Here is a 20,304-nt window from a genome sequence, read left to right on the forward strand (position 1 = left end):
AACAGGGGCAGGGCCTGAGGTGCCTGGGGCGAAGGAGATGCCCGGCTTCCTGGCAGAGCGGGCACGGGGCGAACGCTGAGGGGCTGCTGGGAGGGCGGAGATGGTGCGCTGGGTGGCGGCTGTACCTGTAATGGCGGGGGGCACGGATGGTGCCACCCCCGCAAGGGAGCTCCCTTCCGAGGACGTGTCCGTGTCGCTGCAGGGTCCAGTCGTCCCCGTTGTGGAGCTCCCCTCGCCCTCCGTCTCACTGGTCCAGTCAGACTCTGTGGCATGGCCCTCCTGGGCCATGTGAGATGCAGCTCCCTCCTGCCCCGATGCCACTTCTCCTCCGCCTGATGATGCTGATGCACACAAGCACAGAAAGACAAACAAAAAGGGGGGGGGGAGAGAGAAATAAAGAGATTTTGAGTACATGGATCACCGGTACAGTTAGCGGACATGACAGACACAGATGCCCCCTGCACTAAGTTGCGCACTTGGGGTCCGCTACGCATTCCGTGGAACATGCCCTACACGCCTAGAGTTGACAACTGCACCCATGGGTGACACGGCCCAGGGATGGCTGTACTGACACACTACTGAGGGTGGTGGCTGGGGACACAGGGGCTTACGGGGGTGCCCAGCCTACAGATATCGCCCTGGCCTAGGGGGACCCACAGCCCTCCTCCCCCACCCAGACACCTCCACTGCGCGACAACAGAGTAGATGATGCTTGTACTCACCCCCTTGTGTCTGCTGTGCTGCCCTCACGCGCCCATCCAAATCAGGGTAGGCCACCGCCAGGATCCAGAACATCAGGGGGGTCAGTTGACGGCAGGCACCCCGCCTATGTTGGGAGGCCATCCCCAGCAGAGACTCGGCGGTCTTCTTGGTCCCGCGGCGGATGTCCTCCCACCTCTTGCGGCAGTGGGTGCCCCGTCGATGGTGGACCCCCAGGGTCCGGACTTCCTTGGCGATGGCACGCCAAATCCCGATCTTCTCATGGGCGCGGACCTATGTGACACGTACAGGGAGGGAGAAATACCACGTTCAAGTTTGTCTGCATTTTCGTTGCCAGTGGCCTAACGCCCCCCATCCCCGCCAGGCCCCCCGCCAGGCCCCCCGCCAGGCCCAACATGCCCCCCATCCCCGCCAGGCCCCCCGCCAGGCCCAACATGCCCCCCATCCCCGCCAGGCCCCCCCGCCAGGCCCCCTGCCAGGCCCAACATGCCCCCCATCCCCGCCAGGCCCCCCGCCAGGCCCAACATGCCCCCCATCCCCGCCAGGCCCCCCGCCAGGCCCAACATGCCCCCCATCCCCGCCAGGCCCCCCGCCAGGCCCCCCGCCAGCCCCAACATGCCCCCCATCCCCGCCAGGCCCCCAAGCCAGCCAGTGGCCCCAAATCCATATTGAATTAAACTCACTTGTTGGTCTGGAGGACCGTAGAGTAGCGCATACTGGGGGAGGACCCCATCCACAAGTTTCTCCAACTCCTCTCCAGTGAAGGCAGGGGCCCTTTCCCCAGTCGCAGCAGCCATTGTCCCTTCCAGACCGAGGTCACAGCAACACTTGCAGTATAGGTCCTCTCCTGTGAAAGTTCAAGTCGCAAGTGGATAAGTAGATAGGAAATGGCGGTCACGTCCGCGGCGGTGCGAACCGCGGCGGGGCGTACCGCCGGCGCCCTTCGCCATTGGCTCCTGAAACCCATAGGCTTCAATGTTAACCAATGCGGCTTTGCGCCGCGTTCTTCGACCGCCGCGGTGTGCCACGCCAGCGCATTGACCTCATATCCCATTGTCACACTTCACAGGTCAGGCAGCCGCCATTTCGAGGGTCCACATGGCTCAATTTCAACTGCGTCACACAGGCCTAGGCCTTGCATAGCCACTCAGACACGCCATTCACTGCATAGAGAATCGTTTACTGTGCAAGCTGTGAGTACGTACCTGTGGGTTGCTTGACTCTGTGCTCCATGTTGTCCTTCTTAGGCACCGTCCGCTGGGTTTGGCGAGGAGACGGATGAATCCTCGCGTGTACCGACCGCTGGTGGACCTGTCGACAATGGAAGAACGCCACATTATCCTGACCTACCGGCTTGACCGTGCCACTATACATGAACTGTGTGCCCAGCTGGAGCCCGACCTGATGTCCCCCATCCGCCAACCCACAGGGATTCCCCCTCTGGTGCAGGTCCTGTCAGTACTCCATTTCCTGGCAAGTGTGTCATTTCAGACAACAGTGGGAATTGCTTCTGGGATGTCTCAGCCCATGTTTTCGAAGGTGTTATCCAGAGTGTTGTCTGCCCTGATGAAATACGTGAGGAGCTACATCATTTTCCCTGAGGTGGGCGAATTGGCTACAGTGAAGGGTGATTTCTACACCCTTGGACATATTCCCAACGTCATTGGTGCCATTGATGGGACCCATGTGGCTTTGGTTCCCCCAAGAGACAGGGAGCAGGTGTACAGGAACAGAAAAAGTTACCATTCCATGAACATCCAGGTGGTGTGTTTGGCTGACCAGTACATCTCGCATGTAAATGCCAAGTTCCCTGGGTCAGTGCATGACGCCTACATCCTGAGGAATAGCAGCATCCCTTACGTGATGGAACAGCTAGAGAGACACCGTGTATGGCTATTGGGGGACTCTGGGTACCCCAACCTGTCGTGGCTACTGACCCCAGTAAGGAATCCCCGGACCAGGGCAGAGGAACGGTACAATGAGGCCCATGGGCGTACTAGGAGGGTGATCGAACGCACCTTTGGCCTCCTAAAGGCCAGGTTTAGGTGCCTGCATATGACAGGTGGATCCCTAATGTACTCACCTAAGAAGGTGTGTCACATCATCGTGGCCTGCTGCATGCTTCACAACCTGGCTTTGCGCCGCCAGGTGCCTTTCCTGCAGGAGGATGGTCGAGACGGTGGTGTAGTGGCAGCTGTGGAACCTGTGGAGAGTGACGAGGAGGAAGACGACGGGGCTGAAACAGACAACAGGGACAGAATCATTGAACAGTACTTCCAATAGGACACAGGTAACAATTCAAACATAATTTAGTAAATGTGACTACTCTCCTGCATCTCTGCTGCCTGTCTATTTGCCCCAGTGTATGATGACTGAGTTGTGGCTTTTCCCTCCCTATTTCAGATCTGGGGTCCCCACTACGAGTCCTGTGCTTCGTTTCCCCATGGACTACAGCTTTGTGGCAGCTGTTTGTTGACTTCACTATGTACAAGGACATATTTGCACTGTCATGTCAATTACAATATTTTGAAATCACAGCCAGACTCCAGATAGTTTTGTGCTAAATGGGTGTTTATTTCAGTGCTCAAAATGGGATGGGTGGTTTCAAGTGGGTGGGGGCTATGGTGAAGGAATGTCCATGGCAGAGTCCAGAGTAACAGTCACACAGGTGCATTGTCCAGAGGCCTGTGGAGAGATGGAGCATGGGCAGTTCAAGGATGGACAGGGTGACAATGTGGGACAGTGGGATGACATCAGGTGGTATCCTTTGCTGGCGGGGGTCTTGACATCCTACTCTGTCTTCTTGCGAGATCTCAGGGCCCTCTTGCGGGGTGGTTCTTCTCCTGCAGGAGGTGGGGGTCTGGTGGGCTGCTGTTGTGCGGGGGCCTCCTGTCCACTAGCGCCGGCGGAGGTGGTTGGCTGTTCTTGGTCCAGGCTAGTGGCAGGGGCCCTTTGTTGTTGTTGAGTGTCCGTCCTGGTGTTGATGAGGTCCTGCAGCAGCCCTACCATGGTAACCAGGGTGGAGGTGAGGGCTCTGATGTCCTCCCTGTACCCCCGATAGTGTTCCTCCTGCAGTACCTGGATCTCCTGGAACCGGGCCAGTACCGTCGCCATCGTCTCCTGGGAGCGGTTGTATGCTCCCATGATGGTGGTGAGGGCCTCGTGGAGAGTGGGTTCCCTGGGCCCGGCCCCCCCCCTGTCGCACAGCTGCCCTCCGAGTTGCCCTGTTTCCCTGGGCCTCTGCCCCCTGGCCGGTGTGCCCACTACCACTGCCCCCAGGTCCCTGTTGTTGTTGGGGTGGTGGGTTATCCTGGGTGCCCTGTAGTGGTAGACACACCGCAGATTGACGCGCCCTGGAGACAGAGGCATGGGCCCGCTGGGTGGGAGCTGTGCTGGTGTTCCCAGAGGGGTTTGGGTCTGTAGTGGCCTGTGCCTGTGTGAGGGGAACCGACTGTCCAGAGGTCCCCGATGGTCCGGGCTGGTCATCGGTGTCCAGGTCGACAGAGCTGCTGTCATCGCTGACGGCCTCTTGGGTGGGGGGTGTGGAGAATTCTGGGCCCTCCGTGGCGGTGTGTTGACGGTCGGGTCCTGCAGGGGTATAGAGGTATGGTTATAGTTTCAATGTGTGGCATATGGGTGTATCTGTGGGTTCCCGTGTCCCCAAGTGCTGGCATTCGTGTGTGGGGGCTTTGGTGAGGGTGGCTTGTGGGGGGGATGTGTATATGCATTGGGCATGCTTTGGTGATGGGTGTCCATGCTTAGTGGACGCATGCAGGCCTAGGTTTTGGGATGTGTGGGTTGTGATGGTGAGACATTGGCAGGGAATAGGTGTGCTGGGGGTGGGGGTGAGGATGGTGGTGGGGGTGAGGATGGTGGTGGGGGTGAGGGTGGGGGTGAGGATGGGGGTGGGGGTGAGGGTGGGGTTCGAGGATGGGGGTGAGGGTTGGGGTATGATTTGGCATGCAGGTGGGGGGGAAGCAGTAGTGAAGCTTCAACTTACCAGTATCCATTCCTCCGCCGACTCCTGCGAGGCCGTCAGGATGCAGGATGTTCAAGACTTCCTCCTCCCATGTTGTAAATTGTGGGGGTTGAGGTGGGGGTCCTCCGCCAGTCTTCTGCACGGCGATGTTGTGCCTGGATACCATGGAACGCACCTTCCCCCGTAGGTCGTTCCATCGCTTCCTGATGTCTTCCCGATTTCTGGGGTGCTGTCCCACAGCGTTGACCCTGTCGACAATCCTCTGCCATAGCTCCGTCCTCCGGGCAATGCTGGTGTATTGGACCTGTGTGCCGAAGAGCTGGGGCTCTACCCGAACGATTTCCTCCACCATGACCCTGAGTTCTTCGTCTGAGAAGCGGGGGTGTCTTTGGGGTGCCATGGAGTGGTGTGTATGATGTGTGGGGTGGAGTATGTGTAGTTAAGTGTGTTGAGTGTGGTGGTGTGTGTTGTTTTGTGTGTGGATATTGTGTGGGTGATGGTGTAGTGTGCCTCTGTGTGATGGTATTCTGTGATCGCTGCTGTGTCTCTCAGTGCTTCTTTCTGAATTTTTTGTCGTAGGGGTTTGTGGGTGATGTGGGTGTGTGTTTTATATTGTATTGTGTGTGTGGGAGTGGTGTGTGTATGTGTATCAGGTGTGTGGAATTCAAATCGGCCAATGTGGCTGAGTTTTGTTCGTTTGTGTGTATTCTGACCGCGGCGGTGTGTACCGCCAATGGAAAACCGCGTTTGAAAGACCGCCGCGTGGATTCGTGGGTCGTAATGGCATGGGCGTATTTCTGTTGGCGTGACGGTGGAGGTTTGGTCACCTCCACTTTTCCGCCGACCGCTGGTCTGGCGGTCTGTTGTGGCTGTCGGATTTTCGGAGGTTTGGCTGCTGCGGGTCAGAATGACCGTGGCGGGTTACCGCGGCGGAATTATGGAGGATTTCTGACCGGTAGTAGGCGCCTTTTACCACCGAGGTCAGAATGACCACCTAAGTCCGAAGGTAAAAAGTTGACCGGGACCTCCCAGCCATCGTATCCGAGAAGGGCTCCACGGACGTCGGATCAAGATCCAGGTTTACAACGGTCGAAGGATTTTCATCTCGAAAAAACGACTAAGTCCGAAGGTAAAAGTCTCCACCGAGGAAACCCACATCGCGTATCCGGACAAGGGCTCCAGGAGGTCGGATTCAACTGGCAGGTTCGTCCCCGTGAAGAAAAACTTCAAAATAAAGACTAAGTCAGAAGGTAACTTTTTAACCGAGGCCTCCCGCGACTTGTAGCCGAGCATGGCTCCATCGCGGTCAGCCTGAAACTTTGACTTTGTCCCGGTCCTGGTGCAACCAGATGACCCGATTGGCGCTTTTTGTTTCTAAGCGCTAGAAAAATAATAATTCTTTAAAAATTCATATCTCCGGTTCCCTTTATCTGATTTTATTCGTTTTTGTGTCATTTTAAAGATAAAAATATACACTATTTTTATAAATTAGTTTTGGATTTTTAAACTGTTTCCTGTGTTTTATTTAATTACTGTTTTGTGATATTTGAATGCTTTACACACTGTCTCCTAAGTTAAGCCTTGACGCTCGTTGCCAAGCTACCAAGGGTTGAGCTGGGATTAATTTACTGAGACCTAACTGTACCTAGGTGGAGGTTAGTGGCTTGTTGCTAGGTGTAGGTACCTACCTGCCCTTACCAATAACCCATTTTCCAACACCATCCTTATCTATAGACTGCCCCATTACATTTTTCCTCCTTATGAGGGAAGTGTCCCCTGTTCCTTAGACAAAATAGGTTGACGGTGATCTAACTGATGTCCTGAAGACGAAGACTGATCCTGTATGCTGACTCATTCCGAGGAGGGTAATTATGACAATTGCTATTGTAATTCGTCTATTTGCTTTTCCTTTCTAGGTACCAACTGCTGTATTTTTGGATAGAGACCCTAGTCAAATGTTTGCTAAATTAGTGTTCTAAACTGTTTTGCATGAAGTCCAACATGCTGATGCTAATTAGTGGTTAGATTAGGCATTCACCTTGACTAACGTAACCAACGTGACTGATTTTGTGCTATGCTGAATTGAGACATATATGAGGTTTTATACATTCTGATCTGTGTATCTCTTACATTAGTGCTTTTATGTTTGTGATCTTTGCATTGTCAAAATCTTATCACAGTTGCCATATCGTGACTATGCTCTTTTGCTTCATGGTTTTGAGATTAATACTCTTGCTATTTGATTGTAATCAATAGGGAATAAAATTCACAAAACTCCCATAAAGGTGTGGTTATTCATGACTGAAAGGTCATGGTTGCGCCGACAGTTTAATCAATGTCCAAAGTAAAGTATATGGTGGTGATATATGTTGATAATATCATTGATATATTGCTTGACATATTGATCAGTTATCTCGTTCTACGGTGTCTCACCACTGGGTCAAAAGATTAATCGGCCTAAAACGAGTCCTAATGTGTATAAATTGACATAGAGGGACGCGTTAACAGTCCCAATGTCAATGACCACTAAATGAAAGTCCATACACAGTTCAAAGTTTGTTTTCCATTTAACATGATATTCAGAATACTTCTTTGAAAACCAGAATGTCTTTCAGTAGTTTCTGCAGTAGAAGATAGTTCATCCAAAGCCGAATCCCAATCCAGAAACCAAGGACCTTGGCTACAACAACATCAAAATTTGATTGCCAAGCAAGGACCCTGTGAAACACTAAGGAAACTATACTCAGTTATCTAAGTTCGCCTCCACCATTTCCAACCTCCATGAGAGTACAGAGGGTTCGGAGACCCAGAGTTCACTGCCAGGATGCCTTCCTCCAGGCTACACGGATGCTTGTACATTGCCAGCCTCTCCACCATGAGTAGCATTAAGCAGAGGCACTCAAAGCACGACAGTCTTGCACACTACTCACAATAAGAGGTTTGGCCTGCTTCCTGACAACTTCACCTACCTGGCACACCTCCAGGACCTGTAGCACCATTTGGTACTTCCCTTAATCCCAAAAACATGGGTACGGCTGTTGGAAATCAAAGCAGTATTGTCACAGCCTTTCAAGGTCTGTAATGCAGGGCACTATTTATGGTTGGGGGTAGCTCTAGAAACGTGGATTTTATGATCCTTGGCTACTGGGCCATAAAATATGAACTGGACATTTGACCTGGCTCATTCCAGGCAGATACGAGAGGCTAGAAGGGCATGCCAAGGTTTATGTGCAAGATTTTCAGCCATGTGTTGGAAAATGGGTTATTGGTAAGGGCAGGTAAGTACCTACACTTAGCTCAAAGGGTTAAAAAAGGTCACACTAGAACAAAGTACAGAGTTCAGGCCACCCACGAGGTAACACTGTCACACTTACTTTCAGAAGTGTTTGATTCAGGAAAGTGGTCCACAGCATCAGCCAAGGGTTCAGAGGCTCTGGTATGCCTCTTGGGGTCTGGGACTACAACTCCCACAATGCACCTCTTCAACTTATGGAGTTGCTCCAAACGTCTCCAAACTCCTGGATCTTCTTGCAGATGTCCTTTTTGTGTCCTGGAAGTGTCCACAACTTGATCCAAGGTTCCAGAAGCTCTGAGTTGCTCCTTGGGAGTTGGGACTACAATTCCCAGAATGCACCTGGTCAGAATCCTCAAGTGGCCACTGGACGCTGGTCAGCTGGGCTCTGCTTGCAGGACTTGATGCAGGGGACTCTGGGCAGCTCCTTAGTACCTGTAGCAAACAGGGATTCCCTTCTTGAACCAGTTGAAGGCAGGCAAAGTCCTTCTTGTGGTGAAGCCCAAGTGTGCAGCTGGTGCAGTTTTCCAGAGTGCAGGGTCCAGGTGCAGGCCAGGGGTCAAGCAGGGCAGTCCTTTTTCTCCTGTAGTTCTTCCTTGTTGGAATCTGATGGAGATCTGATGTGTGGGTGCAGGTCTGCCAGTTTTATCCTTGCTCCTAGGTGAAAAACAGGGGGTCCTGGTTCTCCAATCAGGGGCAGGGCCCTTCCCCCTGTGATGACCACTTCCTGGGAAGTGTGGCAAAAATCTATCCCAGGGAGCAACATTCCTCAAAAATCCATCATGGTTGCAAGTGATTTTTGGAGGTTACATCTGGCTGAGCCCACCCATTTGTGTGGCTAAAAATCCTAAACACACCCCTCTCTTGCCCTCTTCTAATCTAGTCAAGGGGGCATCTAATTGTCTGGGTTTGCAGGATGTTAGGGTGTTGCTGGGTTGCTCCAAATGTCCTTCTCTGCCTTTGAAGACTAGTTTGGCAGCCCTCCCCCTTCCTGCTTCACCATCTGCTGAGGGAAGATCTCCTCCCCCAGGCACATCTCTTTGTGCTGAGCCAGGCCACTTCATACCTCATCAAGGCAGCCTGTCCAGGCTGCCAGAGGCTAGCCGATCAGAGCACAGCAGCAAAAAACACTGCAGAGCTGAAGTTGGCAACGTTTCCTGTAAAGTTTAAAACTCTTTACCTGAACAAGGTATAATAAATCCCACAACTAGAAGTTGTGGGATTTATTATAACAATTAATTTGATACCAAACTTCTGGTACTTAAGGGGATTTTTAAAATTAAAATAAAGTCTCCCCATTCTAGCCTATGGAGGCCATTCACTACATTGAGGGAAACACATGTGGCTGTTTTACCTCACCAGGGCTTCTAAAACTATTTTTATAAGGTCCCTGCTTATAGTTACGTGGCACCCAGCCCTAGGGGCACATGGGGAACACCTTAGGGGTGACTTATATGTAAAAATAAGGTAGTTTAAGACTTTGGAACAACTTTTAATTTCAAAGTCGAATTTGCATGTAACTTTAATTTAAAAGCAGCCAGCAAGGCAGGCCTGCCTTTAAAAATGACACTGGGCACCTCAGCAGTGCACCTATGGGGCACTGTCTATGCTGGGGCCCCTAAACCTCCATGCCCTACCATATACTAGGGACTTATAGGTAGGTTAATTTTGACAATTATAATTAGCCTAATTTGCATATCCACTTTACACAGAGCACTGGGCCTGGGACTGGTAAGCAGTACCCAGGGCACAGCCAAGAGTCAGTAACCACCAGTACCTGTCCAAAAGGTTAAGGGGTGACCAGGGCAAAAAGGAGGACTTTCCTACACCAGGACATATGGTTGAGAGGTTAAGGTTTTGCAAACCGTTAAGCAGGGCAATGGGACACATAAAAAGGCCCAGTGTCTCTTTCTCACTCCCTTCCCTGTCTATTCCCAAGTTACTACCACAAGCGAGTGGTTCCTTTACTCATTTGTGTAGTAATTGAGGGACATGAAAGACTACAGCAGGTCTGCACACCAAGAACTCGACAAATGCTTACAGTAGAATATGTGATATATTCTACGCACTTGTTGTCACAGTCCATGTTCAACAAGTGTCGAGGGAGGTTGCATGCAAGGTGAATAATAAAACCAAGTCTGTCCCAAATTGAACATAATTGAACACACTAATATAGGTACAGAGGGAATGCAGAGAAAAGATACGAGGCCTTGTTGAGGCTTACCTGGCTAAACCTTTAGCCTTTCCTTGCTGGTGGATATTGAAAGCCAAAAAAGTAACATTGTCCAAAGATAAAACCTTTCGACTAAATGAGACATCCTAATGATGAAGTAACCTTGGCAGACACAAAATATAGCTTTGTCCATCTCTGAGTTTCTGGCATTAAAATCAACAACTTCAGCAGGGGTGGAAGATGAAATATTAGACTTAAAAGGACCCTCATAGGCTTCAGACGTGGACCTTACCCCTCTGCAGGATTCCAACTTCCAGAAAAAAGACCAAGTAGAAAGGTAAAAACTTTGAGCTGCATTTAGAGTTTGGCAGATAGGTAACTTTGTCACAAACATGATAGATATCCTGTATGTCTTATTACAAATACATTATATCCTCTTTCATTTAAACTAAGGCTAACAAGATATCTGTCACGTTTGTGACAGAGAATCTGTCTGCCATACTCTAAATCAGGCCTTCTGATTGGAAAGACCCACTTAGTGTAACCACCCTCCATGAGCAGTTTATCGCACTTTTTTCCTTAAAACTTACAAAAAACCATCATCAGTTTCTCCTATCTGATTTTAATGGGTTGGGTGTCTTTTTGCGTATTATTTTTTTTCTTTTTTTTTTCTAATTTGGTTAGCTAATTGTATTGTGATGTTCACTTAAAATTGTTTGCCACTGGTAAAACATATCCATTTCTCTAGGGATTGCCTGTTGCTTGGGTCATAGCTACCAGGGCTGAACAGAGTTTCTCTGAGGCCTGTGTTGAGACATAAACAGAGTGTGTTTTTTAAGTTGGTGAGGGACCTTTCTGTTCACAAATCAATTATTCCCTTTCTGACATCCAGGAAGAACTGAGTAACATTCAAAATATTAAAAAGTACTACTATCCACAAGTCCCTCTTTTTTTTTTAAAGAGGATACACCCCAGCCAAATCAGAAGGTCCACATTTTTTTTTCATTCAGCACTCTGTCAGAGTGTTTACATTTCTAGCTCTCTCCTTCATGTGCTGCTTGTCCCTCCTCAAATAGTCACCCATTCTGTGTTGCTCCGGATCCCTCCCAGCTTGTCTGTAAAAACACAGCACCTGCTATATTTGTGCTGGAGTATGGCTGAGAGGAGACTTTAAGGGTTGTTTTTGTTTTATCTCCTGCATTCTGCACATTACATCTAAGCACAATGTTTGCACTCAAAGACTTGTGTGGCACTGGGGGGGAACGGTCATATGCTACACTAAGCTGGTGCCACAAGGTGTACTTAACATGACACTTCTTCTGAAGGCTCATAAATCGGCTCCCTGCGTGACCACAGGGGAGCAATGGGCTTAAATCTGTGGAAAGTAAATTAGCCCTTGACAAGCATTTCCCTTTACATTCTGATTCTGTTCCTGAGTTTCCTGAGTGAACAGTATTTGAAAAACAAATGTGTGATTTACAGAGAGAAAAGAAGAAGAAAGACTTTTATTCGGTATGAAAAAATTCATCCATTACAGCAAATAAACACCAATACAATTGTTAATACAACAGTAAAACCATATATAGTAAAAACACCCATCAAAAATATAAACATATAAAACCTCATTCATAGAAAACAGTTAGATAAAAAAAATATATAATAATTCTAAAAACTCTACATTTTTACGCCAAGTGATAGCTCCCTTCAGGAATGATCCCAGGCCCTTCCACACCAATACATCTGAGGCCATTTGCAACCACATAAAAGCAGGACGATATTGCACGAAACCCTTGGGCCTTAGGAGAGGTAATAGAAATCGAGTTCTAAATGGTGCATAAAAAACACAAAACAATGTAAAATGGGACAGGGTATGTTGGGACACCCCATCACAGGGGCAAGGTCTAATAGATTTTTCCCCATACTGACCTAGCGGAAAGCACTGATTACTTCTAATGATCCCCAAACGGAATCGAGTTATAAGAGATCTTTCCCTCACATCCTTTATCTCTAAGAGATAGCGCTCAGGACCCACCCACATCTTCAACATGATAAAATCCCTGATCGATTTTTTCCCTAAGGCCTCCCCCTCCCTCTTGGTCTCCTGGATTCTCAAAAAATTGTCCTGAGCCCATTTCTTATCACAACTAATCAGGCCCTCAGGGTAGTCAAACAATTCAGGCCGCCCCAGATCATGAGCCATCTTCCTTATGCGCGTCAACCAGGGAATATTCTTTGCATTGTCACAAGCCAAACAATCCCTTAAGATATCGCTATTAAGAGTGGCATGTTCGTTACTCCAGATTGAGATCCATAGCAGAAGGGGAGCCAACTGGATAGTGTCCTGCACACACTCAAGATCCAGTTCCAGATGAGGGCAAAAACCAGGGATATTTTGTCCAACTCCCAAAAGCCTTCTACAGAACCGATTTTCTACCACCATAAGAGCTCGGGTGTCCCTATACCCCCAAAGTGCCGCACCATACAGCAGGACAGGGAGGCATTTCCGCCTATAGATTTCAAGCAAAGGCTTGATAGGTTTACTACCTACCCTTACAGCAAAGTCAAAAGTCGCACCAACTGTTGCATGAAAAAGCACACCCCTTCTGGCAATACAGGGTTTCCAAGATCCTTTCTCATCAAAAATGACTCCTAAGTATGGAAACTCATGGACCCTGCTGATAATTTGATCCTCCAGCCTTAGCTCCCCCACCCTGCTTAAGGGTCTTCCACAAACCATAAAATGTGATTTCTTAAAATTGACCTCTAAACCCAAAGCTGACATAAAGGAGGCATAAGCTCTAACTATTTCCCGGAGACCATTCATAGTGCGGGCCATAAGGACCGCATCATCAGCGTACGTCAGCACAGGGATATCAATACCATTCACCTTTGGGACATCCCTACAATGTTCCATCAAAAAATCAGACAGTCCATTTGTGTATAGGAGGAACAAAGTAGGAGCCAGAACACACCCCTGGCGAACACCCCTTGAAAGCTTAAAAGCCTCTGAGCATTCCCCATTAGGCCCCACCGTCACATTTGCAATCGTCCCAAAATGGAGATATCGGAGCAGCTCTACAATATTAGGATCCAACCCTAACTGATTTAACCTCTCCCATAAAATGGACCGTTCACCTTATCAAAGGCACAACTAAGGTCAATAAAAGCAAGATAGAGGGTACCTTTCCTGGCCTGCGTGTATTTACCAATCATCATCAATAGATTGAGATATTGTTATCGCGTACCGAGGCCTTCCCTAAAACCATACTGGTCCCGGCTTAGAATATCATTTCCTATCATCCAGGCCTCCAGATGCCTTAAAATAATCTGTGTCGCGCCGCGCGGTGCGGCGCGAGCCGAGAGCTCGACTTCTGCCGGGCGTTCGGCTCGGGCCGCGCACCGCGTTATTAAGACGCGGCGCGCCCCCAGCCTCTCCTGCGCGTTTCGAGGCCCCAGATTTGCTTGGGGCCTCGTTCTTCCTTCTGCCTTTCACTGTCCCAGGGGTCTCTGAACCCTCTTACCTGTTTTTCTTCGTTTCTTTGTCCTTTCTTCTTTTTGCAGTCTGTTGTGTGCCTTTCTTTATGTCTTTTCCTCCTTCCCAGATTCCTGTGCTTTCCCAGCATTCCTTGTTCCCTATTCTCTATGGTTCCTCTACTATTCTGTTCTATATATTGTTTCCCTATCTAAGATGGTGTCCTTTTACTTCCTGTGGGTCACTTCCTGTTTTTTGGTATATAAGGGCTGTGTTTTTCCTCTTTCTTTGCGCTGCAACACTTTCTGCTCAGTTGGTGTCTTCGCTCCTGATTTCCTTGCCTTTTGGTTTTGGACTCAGCATTCTGTGTTTTCGGATTTTTGCTCCTTTTGGATTCCTGTTTGTTTGTTCTTGTTTTTCTCCAGGACTTTTCCTGTTTGGAGGTTTTTCCCCTTTGGAAGGGGTTTTTCCCTCTGGCGCTACTTTCTGAAGGGCACGGTCTGTTCTTGGTGTCTCCATTGCCTACAGCACCGTGGCTACCAGAAAGAGTCGCCCCTTTTTGGGCCAAAGCCGAACATTGAAGATTCACGCCACCAGATCTGCAAATTCCAGGCGCAAGCAGCACGTGAGTCGTGACAGATTGCAGCGCCTAACCATTCCGACGTCCTCAAACACCATGGATAATACAGTGGCGGCTGCTGCAGATCCGGAGCAATCTCTGTTAACCACGATTCAGCAACAAGCCCAGGAGTTGCAACAACTACGTAATGAAAATGCTGCGTTACGACAGGCTTTGGCCCTCCGCACCAGTGATGTTCCGACAATCTCCGCTTCTACCCCTTGTTTCTCTGGTGAACCAACCAAGCTTCGCGAGTTCTTGGATGCTTTAACGGTGTATTTCGCCTTCCGACCTACTCAATTCTCCCACGACAGGACCAAGGTGGGTTATCTTATCAGTGCCTTATCCGGTCCAGCCTTGGCCTGGGCAACCCCGATGGTGTCCTCCGACGACCCTGTATTGTCAGACTATTCCGCCTTTGTGAGTCGCTTCAAACAAATGTTTAGCCGTCCTGGATTGGAAGCCTCCGCTGAAGAAGCCTTGTGCGACATCCAACAAGGCTCCCAAGACGTCCTGCAATATATAACCCGTTTTCGTCAGCTGGCGGCAGAGACCACTTGGGTGGAACGTACTCTGGTAACATTATTTCGTAGAGGACTCAAAGAAGAAATAAAGGATGAACTAGTGCATTCTACCAGAGCGGAAGATCTTCGTGGCCTGATGGATCAAGCACTGTCCATCGAATATCGTCTTCAGGAACGGAGATCGGAAAAGAAAAGGAGTAGAGGGTTTACCCAGCCAAGTAGCTCACGTGCATACCTGCAGCGTTCCGAGGAACCTCGCACTCCTGCTAGAGACATCGAAGGGGAACCCATGCAGGTGGATACTACCCGAGGTCCGCTCTCTGCTAGTGAACGAGAAGACAGACGCAAGAGAGGGTTGTGCCTGTATTGTGGTTCTGCTGGTCACATACTCCGTACCTGTCCAGTACGTCCGTCCAGACCTTCGGGAAACGCCACCTCCCGTCCTCTGTAAGAAGGGAGGGGACGGGATCTACAGCTATACCTTCCATCAGCTCCTTTAATGACAATACAACTGCCTTGTTCATCTTTCCTGTCCTGTTACAACTTCCTGACGGTCGTCAAGAAAAGACTATGGCATTACTAGACTGTGGTGCTAGTGGTATATACATGGACAAGACATGGGCTGCTGCTAACCTAGTTCCTACTCAAGCAAAAGAAGTACCCGAACAGGTACACACTGTGGATGGATCTTTGATATCCTTTGGTCCTGTAGACACCACTACCCTGATGTTAAGTCTACAGGTGGGAAACCATCAAGAACACATCTCCTTCGATCTTATTACGTCCCCTAACCATACCATCATTCTTGGAATTCCGTGGCTCATTAGACATAACCCATATATAAATTGGGTTACCCGGACAGTCTCTTTGTCTTCGCAATTTTGTCACGAGAACTGTTTTACTTCCGACAAGTATTGGTCTCCGAAAAGATCCTTAGCTACTGAAGGTGCCACTGGTATGTCCATTAATACGGTCCAAGGGGTCCCAGACCACTATTTGGAGTTTCAGGATATTTTCCAAAAACCGTCAAAACCTGTGCTACCTCCACATCGAGAATATGATTGTGCAATTCCATTAGAACCCGGCACAATTGTTCCTTTTGGGAGGATGTACTCCCTCACGGAACCCGAAAGGGAAGTTCTAAAGGAGTATCTGGACGAAAATATACAGAGTGGTCTTATTGTTCCATCGTCGTCTCCGGCTGGGGCCCCTCTCTTTTTTGTGCCCAAGAAGACTAAGGATCTTCGTCCGTGCCTGGATTTTCGAGGTCTGAATAAAATCACCATTAAAGATCGTTATCCTTTGCCTCTCATCAGGGACATACTGGAAGCAATCAGAGGGGCCCAACGTTTTACTAAATTGGATTTACGAGGAGCCTACCACCTTTTACGCATAAGAGAAGGCGACGAATGGAAGACAGCATTCAGGACCCCATTTGGCCATTTTGAATATAGGGTTATGCCGTTTGGTCTTACTAACGCCCCCGCAATCTTCCAGAGATTTATGGACTCAGTGTTTTCAGACCTACTTAATCAGACAGTCGTGATCTACCTAGATGACATTCTTATTTATTCTAGAAATCCTGAACTCCATACTTCCCATGTGAAACAAGTTCTTCAAAGACTTCGTGATCATCAACTATTTTGCAAACCAGAGAAATGTGAGTTTGACATAACGGAAGTCAAATATCTGGGCTATCATTTAAGTCCCACCGGCATAGCTATGGATCAAGAAAAGGTACAAGCTATCCTAGAGTGGCCTTCTCCTTCTACCATAAAAGAAACACAATGTTTCCTAGGTTTAGCAAACTTCTATCGACAATTCATTCTAGACTTTGCCAGTCAGACTAGCCACATAACTCACACCTTAAAGAAGGACAATTTAAAGAAGGGGTTTGTCTGGACTGAGGCTGCTGAAGCAGCCTTTCAAAGCTTAAAGAGAGCCTTCACCCAAGCCCCCATCTTAAGACATCCAGATACCACCAAGCAATTTATAGTAGTAACTGATGCTTCTGAGAGAGCCATCGGAGCTGTCTTACTCCAACGACAAGAGGATGATGGCCTTGAACATCCTGTTTTCTATTTGTCTCATATCCTTTCCACAGCTGAACAACATTATTCCGTACTTGAAAGGGAATTATTGGCTCTGAAAACAGCCTGCCTTGAGTGGAGGCAGTTTCTGATGGGTTCCAAGGAACCATTTGAGGTGAGGACAGACCACCGTAATTTACAATGTTTAAGAAATTTTGTATGCCAGAATAGTCGTCAGGCCCGCTGGGCCTTTTTCTTCAGTCAGTACGATTTTTATATTACATATATTCCAGGGTCTCAAAACATTCTGGCTGATGCTCTGTCTCGCCGATATCCAGAGTGTTCTCCTTCCTCATCCCAGTATCTTCTAGAACCCAGTAAGATCATTGGAGTGGCTCAGTCTTTCCTGGAAGAAGTACAACAAGAATATGCCAACCTATCGGACCATGACATAGAAGAACTAAGACCATTATTGTACAAGAAACAAGGATATTTTTATTACCAAGACCTGATATTCCTCCCTACAAACAAGGTGCAAAAGAAAGCATTACAAATGTGCCATGATTCCCCTGTAGCTGGTCACAGAGGCATCAAAGCCACACAAGAACTACTTTCACGATTTTTTTGGTGGCCTACCTGGAAACTGGATGTGGAAAGATACGTTCAGGCCTGTCCCATATGTGCCCAAGTCAAAATACCTCACACCAGACCGGCAGGATTACTACAACCTTTGCCTGTTCCATCGGCCCCATGGCATACTATCTCTACTGATTTTATGTGTTCGCTCCCACCATCAGCAGGAAACCGGGTTATCATGGTCACAGTGGATTCTTTCACAAAGATGGCTCATTTCACTGGCCTAAAAAAGCTGCCTACTTCCCAAGAACTAGGTCAAATATTCATAGATCATGTCTTCCGTCTCCATGGACTTCCACATACCATAATCTCTGATAGAGGACCTCAGTACATCTCCCGATTTTGGAAGCATTTTTGTAAAACACTGAATATGAATAGAGCCCTGTCTTCAGGGTTCCATCCTCAGACCAACGGACAGACTGAGCGTCTGAACCAAGGACTAGAGCAATATCTTCGATGCTTTTGCAATTCTACCCAAAGTAACTGGAGCACTTACCTCTCTTTAGCTGAATTTTCCTACAATAACTCAGTCCATAGTGCCTCCAAGGTCACTCCCTTTTTCTGTTCCTATGGTTTTCATCCTACCTCTTTCCCTACTTCTCCACAATCCAACTCTCCTCTACCTGCTATTAACTATTTCTCCAAACGCCTTCTCCAACTCCATAAACTAATTCGATCTAATTTGTTACATACCAAGAGGTATATGAAGAAGGCTGCAGACAAGAGACGTACAACCAATCCAAATTATCATCTGCAAGATAAAGTCTGGCTCTCCTCCAAATTCTTGCCCTCACGTCTCTCTCAAAACAAGTTCACACCTCGTTACTATGGGCCTTTCCGTATTCTCCAGTTGGTCAATCCTGTCACTGTCCGTCTTCACTTACCCCATACATGGAAGATCAATCCGGTTTTTCATGTTTCTCAGCTTAAACCTTATGTGCCTGATCCTTACTCACGTCAGTTTCCTTGTCCACCTCCTGTCCTTGTGAATGATGCTCCTGAATATGAAGTGCAGGAAATCTGTGACTCTCGTCTTTTTCATAAACGACTTCAGTATCTGATTCATTGGAAGGGTTATCCTCTCAGTGAATGTTCATGGGAAGATGCCTCTTCCGTTCACGCTCCTCTCCTGACTCAACGCTTTCACGGTTTATTCCCTCTTAAACCTGGGCCTTCGGGAGGGGGACCTACTGTCGCGCCGCGCGGTGCGGCGCGAGCCGAGAGCTCGACTTCTGCCGGGCGTTCGGCTCGGGCCGCGCACCGCGTTATTAAGACGCGGCGCGCCCCCAGCCTCTCCTGCGCGTTTCGAGGCCCCAGATTTGCTTGGGGCCTCGTTCTTCCTTCTGCCTTTCACTGTCCCAGGGGTCTCTGAACCCTCTTACCTGTTTTTCTTCGTTTCTTTGTCCTTTCTTCTTTTTGCAGTCTGTTGTGTGCCTTTCTTTATGTCTTTTCCTCCTTCCCAGATTCCTGTGCTTTCCCAGCATTCCTTGTTCCCTATTCTCTATGGTTCCTCTACTATTATGTTCTATATATTGTTTCCCTATCTAAGATGGTGTCCTTTTACTTCCTGTGGGTCACTTCCTGTTTTTTGGTATATAAGGGCTGTGTTTTTCCTCTTTCTTTGCGCTGCAACACTTTCTGCTCAGTTGGTGTCTTCGCTCCTGATTTCCTTGCCTTTTGGTTTTGGACTCAGCATTCTGTGTTTTCGGATTTTTGCTCCTTTTGGATTCCTGTTTGTTTGTTCTTGTTTTTCTCCAGGACTTTTCCTGTTTGGAGGTTTTTCCCCTTTGGAAGGGGTTTTTCCCTCTGGCGCTACTTTCTGAAGGGCACGGTCTGTTCTTGGTGTCTCCATTGCCTACAGCACCGTGGCTACCAGAAAGAGTCGCCCCTTTTTGGGCCAAAGCCGAACATTGAAGATTCACGCCACCAGATCTTCAAATTCCAGGCGCAAGCAGCACGTGAGTCGTGACAATCTGTCCCAAAATATTTGCAGAAGAGTCCAGGAGAGAAATAGGGCGATAAGACTTAGGATCATTTTGGTCTCCCTTTTTAAACACTGGGACAATACATGCCAGTCTCCAAGAAGCAGGAATGCCCACAGTAACTGCTGCATTGAGGACATTTAAGAGAATATGTGCCCATAACTGGTTGTTAGCTTTATACAGATCCATAGGGATTGAAAACATTGAATTTAAAATCCAACTTTGAGATATTATAAGATTCATTGGCTTTTTATTCCTTACTTTGAAAATGTTTATTTTCTTTTACTTTCCTAAATTCTTTACAAACATTGGCAAAGCTAACAGTGCTGCGCTTGCACTACAAAGGCGAGACCTATTGGCTTTGCTAGTTCTTGTTCTACAAGGCTAAGATTCACTGTAAGAGAAGAATTATCACAACCAGGTACAGTAAAAACTCACTGAAAGACAGCAGGAAGTTATGGCAGCAGGCACTTATCTGGGCTGTCATCTGGAGAAGGAATATCTAAGAACCCTACCCCACAAGAAAACATAATGGACTGCAATCAACCAAGAGGAAATAATGACAAGGCTAAACTCAGAAATATGGATTTTACAAGACACTTTGACGAAATGCCAACTTCAGCAAACATTGTGAAATGGAGTGCAACTGAGGCCTGGGTGTGAAAAGTAACTTGACACTGGCTGATAAAGAGAAAACAATCATATAAACTCAAATTGCTTTAAAAACATGGTGGGGTGTGGGCATGAAACAGCTCAACAAGTTCTGAAATATGACTCCCCAGATATGCAATCAGAAAACTAAAATCATAATTGGAATAATGGGGAGCTGCAGGTTAGGGTCGAGGTGCACTGAAAGAGTTGTATGTGCACTACTGGA

The sequence above is a fragment of the Pleurodeles waltl genome, chromosome 4_1, assembly GCF_031143425.1.
Source record: "Pleurodeles waltl isolate 20211129_DDA chromosome 4_1, aPleWal1.hap1.20221129, whole genome shotgun sequence".
In the NCBI taxonomy this organism is placed as follows: domain Eukaryota; kingdom Metazoa; phylum Chordata; class Amphibia; order Caudata; family Salamandridae; genus Pleurodeles; species Pleurodeles waltl.